Source organism: Lepus europaeus, chromosome Y (genome assembly GCF_033115175.1).
Source record: "Lepus europaeus isolate LE1 chromosome Y, mLepTim1.pri, whole genome shotgun sequence".
Lineage (NCBI taxonomy): Eukaryota > Metazoa > Chordata > Mammalia > Lagomorpha > Leporidae > Lepus > Lepus europaeus.
This window is the reverse complement of record NC_084851.1, coordinates 24,174,286-24,186,125: the sequence shown is the minus strand read 5'-3', so window position 1 is coordinate 24,186,125 and position 11,840 is coordinate 24,174,286.

Here is an 11,840-nt window from a genome sequence, read left to right as displayed (position 1 = left end):
TGCACACAAACACAGAAGCAGGAACATTTCTGGAAAAGTATATAATTACCAAGCAACAAAATAAATGAAATCCAATGTACATAAACAGAACTATTTACATAAACATGGCAGGGCAAAGTCAGTACTTAACAATAGTAACACTGAATGTACATGATCTCAACTCCCCAGTAAAAAGACACAGAATGGCTGAATGCATTTAAAGAGAAAACCCATCTATATGCTGCCTACAAGTAACACATCTTACCAACAAATATGCTTGCAGACTGAAAGTGAAAACATGGCAAAAGATAATCCATGCCAACAGAAACAAACAAACAAACAAACAAACAACAGCTGGTGTGGCCATCCTAATATTGGACAAAATATACCCTAACACAAAATCCATCAAGAGAAACAAAGAAGGACACTAAATAATGACCAAAGGATCAATTTAACAGAAAGATGTGACCATTATGAATGCATATGCACCCAACCACAGAGCACTTGCCTATTTAAAAGAAATATTAAAGGATTTAAAGGATGATATATATCCAAATACAATAGTGGACTTCAATACCCCACTCTCAGTAATGAACAGATCAACAAAACAGAAAATCAGTAAGGATACAGAGTTAATCGACACTATTGACCAAATAGACCTAGCAGATATCTACAGAACTTTTCATCATATAGTTGCAGAATACACATTTTTTTTCAGCACTGCATGGAACTTTCTCTAGGAATGACCACATACTAGGCCACAAAGTACGTCTCAGAAAATTAAAAAAATCAAAATCATGGCATGCATCTTCTTGGACCACAATGAAATGAAACAGGAAATCATAAATGCAGGAATCTCTAGAACATATGCAAATGAATGGAGACTAAAAAACATGTTCCTGAATGAACAGTGGGTCATAGAAGAAATCACAAGAGAAATCAAAAAATTTCTGGAAATAAATGAAGATGACAATACAGCACACCAAATTCCTGGCTAATCAAATTCAACAACACTTCAGGAAGATCATTCACTAAGACCAAGTGGGATTTATCACTGGTATGCAGGGATTGTTCAGCATTCACAAATCAAGCAATGTGATATATCACAATAACAAGTTGAAGAACAAAAACCATATGATTAGCTCCATAGGTGCAGAGAAAGCATTTGATAAAATACAACACCCTTTCATGATGAGAACTCTAAGCAAATGTGGTCTAGAAGGAACATTACTCAACATAATTAAGGGAATTCATGACAAACCCACAGCCAGCATCCTATTGAATGGGGAAAAACTGGAAGCATTCCCACTGAGATCTAGAACCAGACAAGGATGCCCACTCTCTCCATTGCCATTCAATATAGTCCTAGAAGATTTAGCCAGAGGCATCAGGCAAAAAAAAAAAAAAAAAAAAAAAAAGAAATCAAAGGGATTCAGATCGGTGAGGATAAAGTCAAACTATCATTATTAGCAGATGCTATGATTTTATATATATAAGGGAAACAAAAGACTCCACTAAGAGACTACTGGAACTCATAAAAGAGCTTGATAAAGTAGCAGGATATAAAATCAACATGCAAAAAACAACAGCCTTTGTATACACAGACAATGAGAATGTAGAAGCTGTCTTTAGCTCCTAATGTCCTCACTATTATTAGATGCACAGTGCATTAGCAACTGGAATCATGGCTACTAAAAGAGAAATAATGATACATTTATGTTGCAGAAGTCTTAGTGCATTAGTGATTCATAAATATCTACTTCTGATAGTACAAGTAGGAAGGTTGTACATTGTTATAGGAAAGGATGTTTGAATGTACCCATTTATTATTCAAAGATTATGACAAATTGATTACCTAACTTTTCCCAAAACAGTAAAGAAGGCAAGATCCTGAGAAGGTATCAACATGGCTGACCATTAGTGTAACCTGGCTCAAAACCTAGGAAAAAATATTTGTAGCAGTGAAATTTTGGTTCTATTGCCTACTTTTATCTTGATCTCAATAAAGAACTTGGCTTCAATGCAGAGGTGTTAAGTCACCATATTTAGTATGTATGTTATAATTTTATATTGTAGTATTATTTTTAAATACTTCCATCTTCATCTCAACTAATATGTATAGTTTAGAGTCATTTACTTTCTCATTTAGCATCTTTCATTGCTGGTAAATTTTGAGTTGACACAAAAATTGCGTATAAGAGCATGGCCATAAATTGTCACTATTCAGGATAGATTTAATGGGCCAAACAGTTCCAATAATAACTCCTGAGGAACTCTGATGATTCAAAAACATTTAGAAATAATATAGGAGAGAGGGCTATTAAATTCTTATTTACATAATAGACTCTAATAGGGCTATGCTGAGTCCTGTTAGTGATACATAGTTGTGATGAGAGATAATTGATTAAAGTGCAGGAAATGGGTTATGTTCTTAAGAATACAAAGGGCAAAGTTCTGTCCTTGGGCTAAATTCTGGGTTTTGGGAAATGTTTCTTGTCAATTATCGCATCAAAATGAAACATGAATTATTAGACACAGATGTGAATCAGTAAAATACAAGCTGTTGCTTTGAATTTTATGTAAGTGTGCCATTTACCTTTATTTTAGAATTGTATAAAAGGGACCCTGGAAGAATATCATAAAATTAAATCAGATAATTGAGGAAATACACTTAGTTTTGTATGTGGTACCAAGAACAAAATGCAATCTGTATTTCTGGAGTTCACTTCCCCAGAGAAGGGGCTAACACATAAGTGCAACTTCTTTGACAGTCTCTTACCTTAGGGGTTTTATTTATGAAGGACAATTATTTTAAAGTACAACTAGATGAAACTAAACAATTTTCATGACTATATTAAAGGGAAAGTAATACTCGTGCCAGTATAATGCTTTAAAAATGGAGGGTAGTAAAATTCAACATAAACAGCATGGAAGAGATAGTTGAGGACATCTTTGATTGTTGGAGGAGACATCAATATGAGTGATGAGATTTAGACATTCTTTCATTAAATAACCTGACAGTGCTATATAGGGACTATCAGGTTTACCATTTGCAGTAGGTTATTCTTTCCTTGATGTGTTCTCTCAGTAGATGATAATCAGCATGCCTATAGAAAACAACTCCTTTTTATTAAAATATTAATAAATAACATCTCTTGTAAACTTATTTTGAAAGTGTTCAGAATTTTTGAGTTGTCTTATCTAAAAACTCCTTGTATATATACTTTCCTATTGTGCCAAGTATTTCATTCTCAACAAAGTACTTCGACCCAACTTCTTAGTGGCACCATTTATTATAACCTTCTGTGTACGCAATGAGATTTCAAACAGTTTGCAGAATGTAAAATTGAAAATGATTGTTTTTCTGTATAAGATTATGAAAAATTGTATATGATGGGTCTTATAAGGTGAGTGAAAAAAAAGTATTACACACAATGTACACATGGATTTCTTTTTAATAGAAAAATTTTAATTAATAAATATAAATTTCACAGATACAACTTTTGGATTGTAGTGGTTCTTTCCCCCCATACCCACCCTCCCACTCCCAAACCATCCTACCTCTTACTCCTTCTCCCATCCCATTCTTCATTAAGATTTATTTTTCATTATCTTTATATACAGAATATCAACTCTAAACTAAATAAAGATTTCAACAGTCTGCACCCACACAGATACACATAGAATAGTTTGAAGACTATTTTTTTAATATGACAGATAGAGTTATAGACAGTGAGAGAGAGAGAGAGAGAGAGAGAGAAAGTCTTCCTTCCATTGGTTCACTCCCCTAATGGCTGCTATGGCTAGTGCTGTGCTGATCAGAAGCCAGGATCCAGGTGCTTCTTCCTGGTCTCTTATGTAGGTGCAGGGGCCCAAGCACTTGGGCCATCCTCCACTGCCCTCCTAGGCCACAGCAGAGAACTGTCTGGAAGAGGAGCCACTGGGACCAGAACCTGGCACCCATATGGGATGCCAGCACCATAGGCAGAGGATTAACCGAGTGAGTCACAGAGCTGACCCCTTAAAGACTAATTTTACCTTTAATTCTCATAGTACAACTCATTAAGGACAGAGGTCCTTCATGGGGAACAAGTGCATAGTCACTCCTGTTGTTGATTTAACAGGTGCACATGGATTTCAAAAACATTTTGCACTGAAATGAACTTATTTTTTAATTTAATGTTTTCATGAAAATTTTAAAAATATGCTTTTACAGAAACTACTGATTTTTGTTCAACATATCTAAATATTTTCAGTAGATTTTGGATTGGTTACTTTTCTCATTTACACACTGAGTTATCTCTTCATAATCATATATTATAATATATAAAGGAAATTTAAAAGTGAATATGAAGACAAGATTGAGATACCAGTGTTCATGTCAAATACTCGCACATTTGTGGAGAAATATATACTTTTACTCTTGGTAGAAATGCTAATTACTACAGTAACACTGGAAGACAGTGGAAGTTCCTTCAAAAAACAAATATACAAACTTATCACATCAAGCAACTATCAATCAACTCCTTGATATACAGCCAAATATGTTGAAAACACACATTCAAACAAAAATGCACAAGGGTGTCTATAGTAACAGATTGTTTGACCGCATGCTTCAGCTTTGTGCAGTCCCAGTGGTTACAGACATCTGTGGAGAGAACCAACAGATTGAAGATCTCAGTTCATCTCTCTCTCTCTCTCCGTCTCTCTCTGTATGTCTCTCTCTGTCTCTCTCTCACTCTCTCTCTAATAAATTAAAAAAAAAAAAAAAACTAAAGAATCTCAGGGTTGACCTGGTGTCAGATGTCTGTGTATATGTAGCTTTCACTCAACAATTAAATCATTGAACTCATTCATGTTTCTCCTTTAATGTTCAATAAGTAATTAATAAGCACATTGATACTCACAAGTGGGAATCCACAGAATGAGAACCCAAGAAACACAAACCTATACACATTCATATATGTCAAACAAATAGATGTGGGAGAGGATGGACTGGACATATCATAGAAATAATAATGAACAAGTTAACAGCACACGATGTATCTGTTCTCTCTAGTTCTGAGATAGTATGTAATGGACATAGCAGAGATTTCAGGCTAAATAAAAACTAGGTAATAACAAGCTTTACCTTTAATTTTTGTTCACATGTGAGGGCATCATTTATGCTATACTATTGGTATCACAACTTCTGATGTATTTTTTCTTATCAGTTTATGCTGCACAGTTTATGCTGTACAAGTCCATAGGTTAATGTTCATACAAAAACCTAGAAACATGTGCTGGGGCTAGCAATCTGGCAGACCAGGTACAGCTGCTGCCTGTGAGAAAATCTGCCAGCAGATAGAGATACTGAAGAAAAATTGAACTGAAATATTAGAAATGAATAATTTAATATAACCCCCAAAATTAGTGGGAATCCATAGCAAGAGACTTGTTCAAGGCATAGGAAGAAAAGTTTAGCTATAAGACAAATACATAGAAATATAAAAAAGAACATGTAAAAAAAAACTGTAAATAATGTTTGAGACTTATGGGATACTATTAAACAACCAAAAATCTATGCCTGAGGAGTTCCTGAAGATATGGAATGAGAGAATTCATTAGGAGGTCTATTCAGTAAAATAACAGCAGGAAAATTCATTACCTTTTTTTTTTTTTTGACAGGCAGAGTGGACAGTGAGAGAGAGAGAGATAGAGAGAAAGGTCTTCCTTTGCCGTTGGTTCACCCTCTAATGGCCGCCGCGGTAGCGCGCTGCAGCGGCGCACCACGCTGTTCCGATGGCAGGAGCCAGGTGCTTCTCCTGGTCTCCCATGGGGTGCAGGGCCCAAGCACTTGGGCCATCCTCCACTGCACTCCCTGGCCACAGCAGAGAGCTGGCCTGGAAGAGAGGCAACCGGGACAGGATCGGTGCCCCGACCGGGACTAGAACCCGGTGTGCCGGCGCCGCAAGGCGGAGGATTAGCCTGTTGAGCCACGGCGCCGGCCGAAAATTCATTACCTTTTGGAGGAAGATAGGGCAACCAACTACAGGAAGCACATAGAACTCTTGAAAGCAATGATCAGAAAATATTTTTAACACAACACATTGTCAAATTTTCAAAAGTAAAACATAAGTAAAAGATCTTAAAATCTGCACCAGAAACACTAGATTACTTTCAAGTTATCTCCAATTAGATTGACAACTGATATTTCCTCAGAAAACATAAAGGCTTGGAGAGAATATAGAGACACACAGTCCAAATATTTAAAAAAGCTGTCAGCCCAGAATATATACCCTGCAATGCTCTCACTTATGAATGTGATATAGGAAGCCAGATATGATTAAATTAATTAGGTTCATGAGCTGGGAAACTATGCCCCCCACCCCCTGCATGATCTCATGTCATCACCTGATCTTACCTGTATATGCTCACTGTGTATCCACTTCCATTTTGGAAGAAGATAAAGGTGTGGAGCAACCTGAGCTTTCCCTTTGTCCTGCACCTCTGTGTGGGTGGCCTTCTAACAGCACACATTGCTCAATGTGATTCTGCCCTGTGGATTTCTCCCACATGGTTCCCAGCCTGTTCTCTTCCTGATATGGACTCAGTTCATACTTCTAAAATTGTTTCCCTGAAGTAGAACCTCATTAACTTTCCTGTGTATTTCTCTCACTAAATAAATGCTAAAACTTACCATGTTGCCTGTTTTATTCAAGTTGATATTCAGAAGTCTTTCTGAATTAATGACAAGGACCAATGAGATATTAATATTAAAATAATTAATAAAGGTCACCCATATTAGATGGTGACCACAGGATGTACCATTTATTAATATTGGTTCAATCCATTAAAGACCAGCAGAAGGCCACCCACACAGAGGTGCAGGACAAAGGGAAAGCTCAGGTTGCTCCACACCTTTATCTGCTTCCAAAATGGAAGTGGATACACAGTGAGCATATACAGGTAAGATCAGGTGATGACATGAGATCATGCAGGGGGTGGGGGGCATAGTTTCCCAGCTCATGAACCTAAAGACCAGCAACATGGTAAAAGACTTTCAAATAACTTTCCACAACTTCTAACCTTTGAGAATCTTTCTGCACCCCACTTTCCTCCTGCCTCAGTGTTTGGAGGTGCCTTAGAGTTAGAGAATGTGTAGTCACATGGTGCACCTGGCCATGGCCAGGTCGGTCTGCCACACCTCATCCACTGCTTGGGGGGCAGTTTCCTACTCTGGTTTGGGCATGAGACCCCCACTGCTGCTTTGCCTGTGCTCAGCCCCTCCAGCTGCTGCCAGTATGCTCCTGAGGGGGGCAGAGGCTGACATGGAGGAGATGGGATGGGGAGTTGCCACTCCAACTGCACCTGTGGCCCCCACTCAGGCCTCTGTCACTGCTGGCCCTCTTGCTCTTTCACCCCTTGCATCTCACCAATGTGGGTCTCCTGCTTCCACTGCAGCAGCTGCCCCACATGGAGCTACCCCTGCCCTAGCTTCAGCCAGCCCTGCCCTACCCCACCAGCCTGAGCAGCAGCTGCCAACACCCACAGCTCCAGTTGGCCTTTGCCTGTTTTTATTCAAGGTGACCCACAGTTTAGCCCCTTTAGCAAATGAGCAGAATGTTTGCTTCAGGCAGCTGCAGTTTTACAAACAATGGGACTCAGGTGGCTTTCTTGGTTTCTCTTGTACTTGTGGCTTTTGGGAAATGCAAGGATCACTTTTACTTCTTGCTGTTTCTCATTTTGATAACTGTGAGAATGTGATGTTAACATTAATGAAATTTGGACAAAAAGATGAAAGATTTTCACAGAGGGCCAATTTGTGAGGACTTATCAACATATTAAAGTTTCCACGTCACTTGTGATATGTTTAAAGGACAATTTACATACGTTTTAAGTTTAAAAGTTTAAAAAAAAAAAACTTTTTATGGATGTTTTTATAGGATACCAAAAATTCTGGCTTGCCTCAGGATCTTTGATTTTCAAATAGTCATGCTTTCAATTGGTAATTTCTAGCTGGGAGCAGGTGGTATCACCTGGTAACCTGGTCAAGAAGATGGAGCATTAGACATCCTGGAGGCTCCATTTCTTGCTGGAGAGTGGACTTTTGCTCCAAGACAGAGGCCTCCATCAGAAACATGTAGTTGCCAAGATGGCAGCCCCCATGAAGGACATGAGGTCACCAAGATGCTGGCCCCCATGGTAACTTTTGCCCTTACTGGAAGATGGGTAACAGACTCCACCCCAAGATAGCAGCCCCTATCACCTGCCACATGTCACATACCTGATTAAGAGATTGACTTTTTATTATTTGTTTTTTAGCATGGCTTGTTATTTTGGCTATAAACACTGGTTTCTTTAACTTTTTGTTTTCACTTCACTCTACAGTTTTAATGCCTTTTTTTTTTTTTTGACAGGCAGAGTGGACAGTGAGAGAGAGAGACAGAGAGAAAGGTCTTCCTTTTGCCATTGGTTCACCCCCAAATGGCCGCCGCAGTAGCGCGCTGCGGCCGGCGCACCACGCTGTTCCGATGGCAGGAGCCAGGTGCTTCTCCTGGTCTCCCATGGGGTGCAGGGCCCAAGCACTTGGGCCATCCTCCACTGCACTCCCTGGCCACAGCAGAGAGCTGGCCTGGAAGAGGGGCAACCGGGACAGGATCGGTGCCCCGACCGGGACTAGAACCCGGTGTGCCGGCGCCGCAAGGCGGAGGATTAGCCTGTTGAGCCACGGCGCCGGCTAATGCCTTTTTTTAATTTTAGTTTTCTTTTTTAGCTCCACACTGCTCAGCTTTAATACTCATTTATTATTTTTAATTGGAATATGCTTTGTGTGAGGTTTGACAATGAAGTCCATTTTAAAACAAGGTAAGATTTCTCATCTGAGAGTGTTTCATAAGTTAATGACATTCTGCTCCTTAAAGTATTGTTTGTGGAAAAAACTCATCTTAAGTGGAGAGGAAGTAATTTTACTGTTATTAATTAAATTGTGTCCTCCCAAAGTTCCATAATTTGAAGTCCCAATCCCAGGACCTCAGAATGTGGCCTTATTTGAAATAAATACTTTGCAGAGGTAATCATGAAAAAACAAGGCCATTAGGAGAGTATTATGAGCCAGAATGACTGGCATCTTTGTTAAAAGTAAAAGTATGGATGCATACAAAAGTAAAGGCAACCCCTAGGCTGTCAGGGAGATGCGGATCCAGTCCACTCCCAGCCTTCAGCTGAACTCACCCTGTTGATACCTCCATCTCAGATGTCAAGGCTCCACACTCTAAGACATTAATTTCTGTGTTTTAAGCCACTCGCTGTATGGAATTTTGTGATGAGATCCTTACTAAATATATCAAAAGTATACTCAAAGTTTGGACGAGTATGGTAGCATTTGGCTAACTTCAGTGTATTGACTTATCTTTTCCAATTGCTCCCATGAAATTTTAGGCACCTTTCCATCGCAATGCTGCCTTTGCAAAACAAATATTTAGAAATACAATTTGTCATACCGAAGAACTGTTAAAGACACTATTCTCATATAAATAGTAAGCATCTGACAAAATTTTATTTAATGCATTATGAAATTAACAAGGTGAGAAAAAAAACAATTCATCATGTATATAAGAAACCAGATTTTAATATAGGAAAGAAATGCCTAACTACTAACTTAGATGTAAAAGTAATTGAATTTCTGTATGGTCAGATCGCCAAGAGTTGATTACATCACTGCAAGAGAATATACACATTAAAATTATTAAACTGCAGCTATTAATATACTTCAAAATTAAAAAAATAAAGATGCTGAAAATGAAAAATATATATGCTACCACAATACAGAAACAGAAAAGTAGAAAAACAAAGAGCAATGTACCTCCTTCTTTGATGATGTGTTCTTTCCGCTGGGATCTCACTCACAGAGATCTTTCATTTAGGTCATTTTTTCTTTTTTTGCCACAGTGTCTTGGCTTTCCATGCCTGAGAAACTTGCATTGGCTTTTTAGCCGTAAACTAATGTCTTAAGGGCAGGTTCTGAGGCCAGAGTGCTGTTTAGGACATCTGCCATTTTATGAGTCTACTGTATATCCCGCTTCCCATGTTGGATCGTTTTCTACTTTTTAATTCTATCAGTTATTATTAGCAGACACTAGTCTTATTTATGTGATCCCTTTGACATTTAAATGTATCATTATGATTAATTATGAACTGAAACTGATCACTTTGGGTGCAAACTGTTGAAATATTTACTTAGTATATGCTAAGTTGATCTTCTTTATATAAAGATAATTGAAAATGAATCTTGATGAAGAATGGGATGGGAGAGGGAGTGGGAGATGGATGGGATCGTTGTGGGTGGGAGGGAGGATATGGGGGGGAAAGCTGCTATAATCCAAAAGTTGTACTTTGGAAATTTATATTTATTAAATAAAAGTTGAAAAGAATTGAAAAAAAAACAACAACAATGTAGTAGGTAGACTAAAATGTGTAATTGAAATGACAAATGACAGTGAATTTGAAAATACATCAATAGGAAACAGCCACTCTCAATAAGGAATAAAAGTATGATTAAAAATTATCAGAGATTCAGAGATCAAAATGTTTACCATCTATAACTTGAATCGCAGAATTGGAGAAAGTGAAAAATGGGACAGGAAAAAAGATTTGAAGCCACAATAAAATTTACTGAAATGTAACAAAGGCAAAAATGTAGAAACTCAAAGATTTCACTAAATACCAAACAGAATAGATTCAATGAAAATCACACTTTTACATATTATCAAATTACTATAAGCCAGAAATAGAGAAAACCCTAAAAAACAATGACAGAAAAAAAGAATAGACACATACAAATCATCATTATGGAAAAATGACTAGTCTTCAGAAAGACAGTGAGATATCCACAAGGTACAGAAATGAAAATTCTAGCTAAAACATATTTTCCACATTCAGCAAAAATTTCATTCAAGGTGAAGTTGAACTGTACAGATTTTCAGATAAAAGAAAATTAGAAAACTGAATTAATTGGCACCAGAGCTTTACTATAGGAAATGCTAAGTGTCTGTAATATACAATAAAATAAGAGGGAAATTGATTTTTAGATATGAATGAATAGCATTCTGTGTGTATATGTTATATAAATTATGTCTAGGTAAATTTGATTATGAAAAGTTCCAGGGTGATTTTCCTTAAGACTTGTAAATGCAATCATTTGGTTCAACACAAACATAGCAGGCAGAGACAAGAGTTCACTGACTCATAGAAGGACTCTAATCTTGAAACCTTCAGGCACTTTCTCTGGTGATTGGAAACTACTCATAAAATTTGGTTGGCTATGGATAAATGCTGGGAAATAACTTCGTTGGACTACCGTATTTTCCACTGAAAATACCCTTCTTTGTGATCAAGAGTTGCTGTAAAGAATGAAGTTACATAGGATATCTATGGCAGCCTGGTCACCACTATGAACATCTCGTATAGTGTACCACAATTTCACACACCAAATTTTATACAACTGAAGTTATTACTTCCAGCAGCATAAAAAAATGGGGAGGGCATATATGGATCTCTTAAAAGGTTCAGCCCTCCAAGTTCAATTCTTTCCTGAAAGTCTTTGACATTGGATGTCAATGCAATTTTGAGCAAGATGAGCTCAATGCAACACCTGAGCCTGTAGTGGATTTTGTCCCCACAGTGGAAGCATTACATGAGTAAGTGATAAATTGGAATAATAGATGACAATATGCCAATGTTCAATTTCATGTGAGGACAATATGATGCTTATACAATAATATATTTTGATTTTGGAGAATACATAGATATTCAAGGATAAGATGTCATAGTGTATGTAACCACCTTCATAAAAAGGCACACATAGATACACAGGACCAGTT